Below are 9,598 nucleotides of genomic sequence, written 5' to 3'. Positions count from 1 at the left end.
TCCTCACCCTTATCTCTGCCCCCAGCTGTGAGGCTGATTGATGCTATTAAAATTCCCAGGGAGCCTCTCTGCTGGCAGCACTTGGAGAGGGGGACATTGGGGGGGGGGGTGCAGGAGGTGTGTGTGTGTGTGTGTGTGTGTGTGTGTGTGTGTGTGTGTGTGTAAGAGAAAGAGAGAGAAAGCGTTTGCTAGCCAGCAAGAGACAAGCAGCTTGGGAAATGCTTGTTGATTTTCCTTCTCAAAATAGTTCAGGTGGGAGGGGTGGGAAGTGCGGACTGAAAATGCCTGATAGGGAGGATTACAGGGCTGTAGCCCATGATAGCAGGGGTAGGTGCCATCTAAAGACGGAGGCCTATGAGACTTTCCCTCGCCACCTTAGACGCAGGCATTCAGAACCATGTTTCTAAATTCGAATAATCAAAATGCGTAAGTCTCATTTCTCAGGCTCCTCTTCAGGTGTCCAACACAGAATCAGAGGAGAATTAGGAATAAAAAACCTGGGCTCAGGTCCTTATCAGCTCTGTGACCTTGGGAACTCTTAATAACCTCAAGAGTCTAGATTGTTCATCATCAACTTCAGTTTTGTTATTATAAAAAGACAGGAGAATGTAAAGGTGAAGGCATTTTGCACTCTGTAGAGTGCTACATGAACAATATTTATTGTCACCAAGCTTTAGCCTTGAGGGGTCCAATACATCATGGGCCTGCTTCAGGGGGTACCCCGATCTTGCCCAAGCCCTGTCTCCCTTGTCACTGACTCCACAGGGGTCCAGCACACCCACACTGTCTAGGAGGCTTGGATGGGTATCTGCCAGGAAAAAGCCAATAAACTTACTCCCAAGAGAGCAACATGTGGCCAACAGGGGGACCCCAAAAACCTTGCCAAACTGAGTGCTTTGTCCACAAGTCCCACTCGGGCATGGGGCCTGGAAGAGAAATGGCAGGGTGAGCTGTCGTTCCTCTGGCCAGGTAAGTGGAATGGGCCATGGGACATCTTTAAAGAGGGCCCTGGTTCCTTCCCTCTCTGCCAAGAAGAGAGGCCCAGTCCTGTCCTTGTCCAGGAAATAGGGGTGCTCATTTCTCATCACGAACCATTGCGACTGGTTTTATAAGCATTCTTTTCTGTGAGCAAGCCCCTGTGTGCCTCTATTTAACCCTCCACAATTCAGATCCTGGCTCTGGGGTTCCCTCCATCAGGCTCCCTCACAGCTCCCTGCCCCTGGGTCCCTGAGATATAAAATGCAATGGCCTAACAAGCCTTATTCCTTCACTCCTTTCCTTCTAGGAACACTCAGTATATCCTTCAGCCTTTTGTTATAAACACCCCTCCCAGGTCCTCCTTTGTGTTGTCCCTTCCATTTCTACCAAAACCTATTCCATGGAGAGAAAAGGATATCACCCATTTTACCCTTGTACTGGGACAGAGACCTTAGGCTCCTTCTCTGATTTCCTTAGTTACAGCCGCTGCCACTGCCACTCCCTCCTTTCCCTCCCCTCCCCTCCCCTCTTCTCTCCCCTCTCATTGGGCTCCCCTTCCTCCTCTCTCTTTGCTTTCTCTTCCTTCTCCCTCTTTTCTTTCTCCTCCTCCTCCTCCTCCTCCTCCTTCTCTCTCTCCCTCCTTCTCAGTGCCCCATGTATCCCACTTTGTACCTCCACCCCTGACTTTTACAGTTTGACTGAAACACCACCTTGGAAGGTATGACATTCTGCTCCTGAGATGAGGATCTGAATGACATAATCTGGAAGTCTGGGGGTGGGGTGGGGGGCTCCTTCTGGGGTGAAACTTAACAAATGGGAGGTGAGAGATAGGTGAGAAGCCCTAAAGATTAATCTCTCCCCTTTCTCTCTCTTGTGCACCGTTCTGAGGTATGAGATGTGTTTCTCCTTGTACTCTTTTCAGGGAAGTCCCTTGCGTCAAGTAAAGACCTTTGTTAAGCTCCTGGCTCTTTTTCTCAGCTAGCACCGGGACCGAGTAGAAGCACACCCTGTGGAATCAACTCTCACCTTGACTTACCTTACCTGCCTCTGACCTTCTAGTACCTCTCACTTTTTTTTGCCTGAGTCTCTGCTTATCTAGGGGACCAGAGCCCAAACATCCATTTAATTTTATTGTGAGAGCCAGGCACCCCTGTCTGCTTCTCCTCACGGGGATCTCAGACATCTCTGACTATGGCCTTTCTATTTGCTGTTTACTTAAGAAGGGGTGTGAGGGCGGAAGTGACCTCTGAGCAGGGGAAGAAGAGAGACGGAGGGTCTCTCACTTGCTCCTAGAAGCCCATTCACAGACCTTCTTTTATCCTGAAGTGGAATTCTGCTGCTTGTCTGTAAACAATGATCCAAGCTTTTTAGAAAGAGGCTTGGAACACAGAAATCTTCATGGGGGTGGGATTTAGAGAGAACAGTTTGACAAGCATTTTCGAGGCTTGGGAGTAGCTTGGAAAAGGCTCTTTTCTGTCCATTGACTAAAAACTTGCTCAGAAAGGAGAAATCATAGCAGGCACAGTTCAGCCACTGTGAAGGACTTCTGTTTTCTCTGTCTCTCTCAAGACAATATAATCAATGAAAGGATTTAGAAAAAAATGAGCCGCAGAGTACTAAGGAGTCTTGAGATGGACTTTTTATCTGCATTGCTTCTCTCATGGTGGTTTAATTTTATTTGCCTTTTGAAAAATGGGGCCGTGTCAATAGCAGCCCATCATTCCATTAGCGGGGCTGACATGAGAGCTCACAGAGGTACATGAGGACAGAGCGAGGCAGTCTTTCCCCTCCTGTCCTGGGCTCTCTGGAATCCGACATTTGGCACGTGTGCCTGCGACAGGCTGCTGAGAGGCAGCGATCCGCGCTGCAGCCAGTATCTGGTAAAGAAGAACGTCTCCAGTGTGCAAATCACAGAAGCTGGCTTCTCCCCCTGCTCTTCTGCCAGGGAATGAAGACGGCACAGAGAGGAACATTGAAGGCATGAGGAACGTTTGTTTCTGTTTCACTCTCTGTAGGTATTGTGTTTTGTGGATTCAGGGACGACAGAAGGAAGGACCAGACTAGAATGGCTGGGTGTTGAGGTGATCCAGCCACATGGACCAGGGAAGGCAGGTTCAGCCACTAAGAGGCAAAAATGCCACGTGAACGCCACGTGTCTCCATGCTCATGTGGACTTAAACCCAACATGCCACAAACCGAGTTCATCATCTTCCCTGCAAGGCCTGTTCCTTCTGTGGTGGCCCTTCTGTCAACCTGCAGCACCGTCCCCTGCCCATCTCAGCCTGGCCTCAGCCGCTTGGATTATCCTGGACTCCTCTCCTCTTTATCCCCACCCCCCCCCCCATCACCAAATCTCATTAATTTCTTTTTCTAAGACTCTAAGATGCTAGCATCTCTGGAACATGTGTCCCCCCACCATCTCCCCTTTTCCATCATAGCATCCCCCAACCAACTGCAAATGGCACTGCTCTTACTACAGTCCTGCTCATTCCTGATGCTGCAGCAATTCAAGGTTAAAGAAAGTACAAGTCATACTATTATCCTTCCTGCCATAAAGTCCTTAAATGTCTTCCCATTGCCCTTCCAGCTCTTCTTCAGTGACCCGTAAGTTTGAGTTCAAGTCCCAAGGTCCCTCACCAAAGATCTTTCTCAACTTTGCTGCCACCCTTACCTGCCCACTCCTGGGTCCCTTTACCTGCTCCACACTGACCCTGGAGCCTCTGAACATGTGGTTCCCTCTGCCTGAGAAGGCCTCTCTCTAGTCCTCTTCACAATAAGCTTGCTTTTATTTACTCACCTACGTTTTGCATTTCTCTCTCAACTCTCAGTGCCATGGAAGAAGGTACTGTGTCTATTTGGGTTACCACTGAATCTTTAGCACCCAGCACAGTGCCTGGCACTGAGTAGATGCTCAAAACATTATATCTATATACTTTTACTGAAAGTAATACTGCAAAGCCTTGGGACTACTGGTGATTTTTATTTCTGCTTTCTAACTCAGAATAAGCAGGATAGAATATTCTATTATCATTTGGACTTGAGTGGAACTTATTTATATCTGTGTTAAGGCTTCCAGGCATTTGCATCTTAAGCTTTTTATTTATACCTGCAGAATGAAGGGATTTGTGCTTCTTTAAAGGAATTTTTGGCAATAGCCAGCAGGTGGGTTCATTAAGGAAGCAACAGAACACTCTTATCCCTATTTTTATTTCCTTTTCATAGTTGGAAACTGAAAAACAGACAAGCAGCTGAGGCCAAAAAAAGAAAAGTTGGGGCTACACTCTGGCTGTGGAGCTGTCTTCTCCTCCCCTTTAAAAGGATTGACCAGGTTCCCTGTCTGAAGGGGCTGGGCTGGTGGGAGGCACTTTGTGGGGTAGGAGGAGCCGGGGCTACCCTCAGGCATCCTGAGTTCAAAGCCTCTCTTAGTCTGGAGGCTGAACAACCACTTAGTTTGTGACTCAGTTTCTTCATTTGTAAACCAGATTAAATCTCTGATCTCAAGATTATTGTGAGGAATAAAAGAGGTAATGTGCAAATTATCAAAAGATGCAAATATCAATTTAAGGTGATAATGAGGGCACTACTAAACCAAATCTCCCAAATACAAAAATAAGATCTGGGATTTTTTTTTTACCATGAGGTGCCCCCACCGGTGTAGCTCCCTATGTGGACATGTGTCAGCAACTTTGAGACAAATGCTGAATATTTGCATCTCTCCCTATTCCAGTGGTTTGTAAACTCACAGATGGGTCTGAATCATCTTACATTCCTAGTCACCAACAATGTCCAACACCCAGTACTCTGAATAAATGTGTGTTGAATGAATATAAGATGAGAAGCAAGGAGGAAGAAGGTATGAAGGTCAATAGCAGAGGGGTAGGCTAGCTCCCTAGAGAAGTTTACATTTTCTTAGAAATCAGGGAGAACAAGTAGAGGAGCCAAATTACAGTGTGCCCCCAACTCCTGTGGCTCATACCCCAAGTCCTAGAACTCTCCTGGACCTGTGCCAGCTTCAGGGATGCGGTTGGGAGAGGAAGGAGGTTTGTCTAGGCTCAATTCAGCTGCATTGCTCTCTCCTTGAGGGGGCCCTGGTGAAGTGCTGGGAAACGTGGTATAAGAATGTGCAGATTTCTAGGTTCAGAAGACTATCAGGAGATGCAGGCCCTGGTCTCCAAACAAAGCTGATAGAGCTAAAATACAAAGAAACCCACTTCCTCAGTCCCTAAAACATCTATCCATCCATTGAATACCTGTGAAATCCCTGCTGCTTGTTGAACTAGGTGTTGAATTGACAGGAAATGAATCATACCCTGAGCCGGTGTCAAGTGGGGGGGAAGTGGGGAGACTTTTCTTTCATTAAGGAAACCCATGGAGGAGGGCACCATGTTGCAGACCCTGGCAGGGGAAGGATGCAGTCCCTGTCACCTAGCAAAACTCCTACCACCACCTTCCTCTCCACTGCTCTTGTGTCACCACTGGCTTGAGGGTGCCCAAGGTACCTAGTGCCAGGAACCCGGAGGACTCTCTTGGGCCTTCCTCCTTGCTGGGAAATTGTACATCACCAAACAGGATGTTGGCCATGCAGAGAGCTTTTGAAATTACTCAAAGACTTTCTGCAGCAGGTCTTCTGGAGCCAACAAATAAGAAAATCGTTCCTTTAGGGTCACAAAGGCTTTTTTCTTTTTAAAGGGAAATGGTTTTTCATTGTGAACTGAAACCAGGTCTCTCTTTCCTCAGGGTGGATCCCATTTGTCAGCACTCGCAGAGGCCTGGGAGGGGGTGATTGGGTACTTTCCTAGGGTCAGAGAAAGATGGTCTTCAGAACCCATCTTCTGCACTGGCTGCTTCCCGCATCCATGTGTCCTGTGGCGCAGTGCAGGCAGAGAGAGAACGGGCCTGACCTGGATCACCAAGTGTCCTTCAGCGGATAGAGGATCACTTCAGGGGAGATGAAGCAGCCACAGAAGGAGAAAATGGTAATTACTCAACCGCTCCTGGGTCCCATATTGAATCTATCCTGCTCTTCAGCTTTTTTCACACACAAAGCAAGAGGCTCTTTGTCATGTGAAAAGATTGCACCAGAGCATAGGTGCTGACTGAGCCTTCTCTGCTGGAGACACTTTCTTAACCCATTTCACGAGCAGGGGGCTGCCAAGGGCCCCCGGCCAGCCCCCTGCAGGCCTGGGGACACCTGAGTAGGGTTTTGCCACAGTTTTGTCCAAGCCTCTTTAAGCTCCATGTTTGGATGTGCTAAAACCAACTTGCTTTTGGTGAGAAGCCCCCTCCACTCCCGAAGCTGATGAGTCAGGCAGCTGGACTACGAGGCCTTTCTTTCCAAGCCTTGAGGAAAGAACCAAAGGAAGCTGCCTCCATTCATGCCTGCGTTGTTTCTGAACAAAGGGGCCTGTGTGCACTGCACAACAGTGTCTCTGGACCCAGAGCACGGGCATTGCTCGATGCGTCGAGCTGGAGCGCCAGCAGTGTGGGCAAGGGTGTGCGCCGGAATACAGATTGCCGCCCAGCCTTTGGGGCCATGCCCATCATGTGGTGGGGCCCGGCTCTGGCAGCCTGACATTCGGCTGTCAACAGCTTGCAGGCCTGTTTGCTGCATGGCCAGCATCCTGTTTGGTGATTTGACAAGAGGCCCGGGCTCTCTTTGCATATCAGAACTCGGTCTCAGCATGGGATGGCTGCGTCTGGTCAGCTGCAGGGTCTCTGCCATTGATCAGTCACTCTCAGCTCACAAAATGCAACCGGAGACTCTGCTAGAGCCTTCAACTTATTGCCCTTCATCCACACTCTCCCTGTAAAGCAGGGATTCATTATTCATGGAAAGACACTGGTGTCTGTTGCAAGACACTGTCTTGAAAAAGAGCCGAACTGCTTCATCAGATTCTGATAAAGATTAAAAAAAAACCCAAACAAACCCAGATGGCCTCCTCTTTCATTTTCTAAACAATCCCCACCCCAAGAATAATAATTCATGACATCATGGTGGGACACAGCCTCAAGGGCCCTGACCAAAGGAGCTGAGATGCATCTTGTATAGTTTCCCCTTTAATCCAGCTTCAACAGTTTTACATGAGCAATTTGCAAAGGGATCATGGACTTGTTCGTGTGAAGATTTGCTGTTCACTCATACAGCACACTGAGTAAAACCGTAAGTGGGGTAAGAATGTCCCTTCAAGTCACCTCTGCATGTCCTTCCAGCTTGCTTGCATCCATACTTCTGCTGACGCCCCCATCTTCTCGTTCATCAGGCTTCTCCTGCCCTTTCTTCCTTCATCCCCTTCCTGGATCCAGTAGCCCACAGATCTCCCCAGATCCCTTAGCTGCCCACAACTATCACCAAGCAAAATCCAGACGTGGATGCACAGAAGCCCTTATCTCAATGTTTTTGCTCTGTCTTAGAGACCGAACACTCCTGGGGAAAAGGACGCTCCTGTAAAGGCTGGGCCATCACAGGTTCATGGACCCCAGCCTCCCCAGGTCCTCATGCTGCCCATGTTGCTTCCTCTGTCCTCAGAGAGCTTGTTTCTCTGTGCCCCGGGTGACCACTCCAAGTTTTCCAACACTCTCACCAAGGCTCCTGCTCAACTTTGATTCATTCTCTCATACTCACCAGACAAACTTGTCTCCAACTTCAAGGTCATCAGGCTCATTCCTCCACAATGTCCCACCCACTTCCTACAGACACTTACACATGCATACCCCTCTTCACCTCATGGCTCAGAGGTGTGCTCCCCTTTTTGTGCCCTTTACTCTCCCCCTTGATGCCTACTGGCATACTTTGATGGTTATTCTATTTCATTTTGATGAAATCTCTTCCATCTCCCTTTAAGCCTCTAATTATACTCAAGTTTCATGCTCCATGTCTTCTTCTACTCACTTCAGAACTTCCTGTCTTTCACTGTCTTCCAGACTTCTTGCTGTCTACACATCCATTCATCGTCAGCTCCTTGTCCTCTGGTTTCCGCTCCTACCCACCACAATACTAACACTGCTGTCGCCGAGGTGGCCCATGACTTTCCTGGCAGCAAATTGAATAGATTAGTTGCAGCCCTTTTCTTACTAGAACTTCCTGAAGCATTTAACAATATGAATGACCCAGGGTGCCTGAGTGGCTTAGTCAGTTAAGTGTCTTCTGCCTTTTGATTTTGGCTCAGGTCATGATCTCATGGTTTGTGAGTTCAAGCTCTATACTGGGCTCTATGCTGACAGCAACGAGTCAGCTTGTGATTCTCTCTCTCCCCCCTCTCTCTCTGCCCTTCCCCCATTCTTTTGCACTCTCTCAAAATAAATACATATACTTAAGAAAAAAGAATATGGATTACCCTTCTTTGAAGTGTCCTGATTCTTTAACTTCCATGTTACATTCTCTGTTTTCCACCGTCCCTCAGAGAGGCCCCCTCCTCTCCTCTGCCTCTCATAGGCACAGGGGGTAGGCACATGGAGTCTTCTCCAGGATTCTGTTCTGACTCACACCACATCTTGCTCTGCCACACACACTCCCTGGTGAAGCTCATTCTCTCTTGTGGGACCTGCAGAGAACTCCTAAGTCCCTCTTTCTAATCAAGATCTTTACCCTTATCTTCTCCCATAGGCACCACTAATCCAGTATTACCAGAGCCACAATCAGGGACAATTTTCCTGTTAAAACTGCCTCTTCTGCACCTTGCTGATGACACTGAGGCCTTGCTGCAGGGGTGGGGCTGTTGCTCCCCTACTCCTCTCTGCTCAGGCACTGCAATCACCAAGTCCCGCCCAGTATTTGTCAAGCCTATCCCTTCTCTTCCTGCTATCCCTGCTACCACTTTCTCACCTGGCCCACTACCACAGCCTCCCAGATGTTTGCCCCATTTGCAGTCCTTACCATTTCCACCTATCTGACAGAGTGACCCCTTTGAAAGGCAAAACTGCACTGGTCAAGTCCCTGCTTAAAGCCCTTCCATTGTGTCTTCCTGGCCTGGACTTTTTGCACGTTGTATAAGTCCTATGTGACCAGAGGTGCTGGTCCTTCTCTGCAGCCTTGAGCTCTCTGCTCCAGCACTAAATCCCAGTGTGATCTCTTGATTCCCCATATCCCTTGTCCTCTTCCTCCTCTGCTAATCTCTTCACTTGGCCAAATTTCACTCATCCCCTTAAGACCAACAAAGTTGCCTCCTCCTCTTTACTCCTCCACAACCATTTTGTATGTGTTCTCATAATACCCTGAGCCTATCCCCACTGTATGGGTTGAATTCTGTGTCCAAAATTGATAGTTGAAGTCTTAATCCCCAGTTCCTTACATGGGATCTTATTTGGAAATAGAGTTGTTACAAATGTATTTAGTTAAGATGAGGTTATAGAGTAAGGTGGGCCACTAATCCAGTATAACTAGTGTGTTTTTATAAAAAGGTGAAACTTGGACATAGACCACGCAGGGAGAATGCTATATAGAGATGAAGGCAGAGATTGGGAAGATGCTTCTACAAGCCAAGGGATGCCAAAGATCACCAGCAAACCACCAGTAGCTAAGGGAGGGGCCTGGAACAGATTCTCTTTCACAGATCTTAGCAGGAATCAACCCTGCTGACACCTTGCTCTCACACTTCCAGCATCCAGAACAGTGAGACAGTAA

This window comes from Suricata suricatta, chromosome 1 (assembly GCF_006229205.1).
Source record: "Suricata suricatta isolate VVHF042 chromosome 1, meerkat_22Aug2017_6uvM2_HiC, whole genome shotgun sequence".
Lineage (NCBI taxonomy): Eukaryota > Metazoa > Chordata > Mammalia > Carnivora > Herpestidae > Suricata > Suricata suricatta.
Note: the sequence above shows the minus strand (reverse complement) of the source record.